This window comes from Polistes canadensis, unplaced genomic scaffold (assembly GCF_001313835.1).
Source record: "Polistes canadensis isolate GaletaPanama2010 unplaced genomic scaffold, ASM131383v1 scaffold_6, whole genome shotgun sequence".
In the NCBI taxonomy this organism is placed as follows: Eukaryota; Metazoa; Arthropoda; class Insecta; order Hymenoptera; family Vespidae; genus Polistes; species Polistes canadensis.
In genome coordinates, this window is record NW_014569553.1 from 1,792,958 (window position 1) to 1,793,221 (window position 264).

Here is a 264-nt window from a genome sequence, read left to right on the forward strand (position 1 = left end):
GGTGAGAGGCGACAGAGACGCGCGCGACACCCACCGTGTGCGTTAAACGCGAACCTCCTCTCTTGGAGACTCTCTCAAAGCAGCAGAAAGAGAGAGAGAAGAGAGAGAGAGAGAGTTGAGATCAAGGTATCGGCAATGGAGTGGTGAGTGCACTCGCGAGACGACACGAGTTCTCTCGGTTAAACCCCGTGTCGAGTAGGGAGTACAAGAACGAGAGAGAGAGAGAGAGAGAGAGAGAGAGAGAGAGAGAGAGAGAGAGAGAGA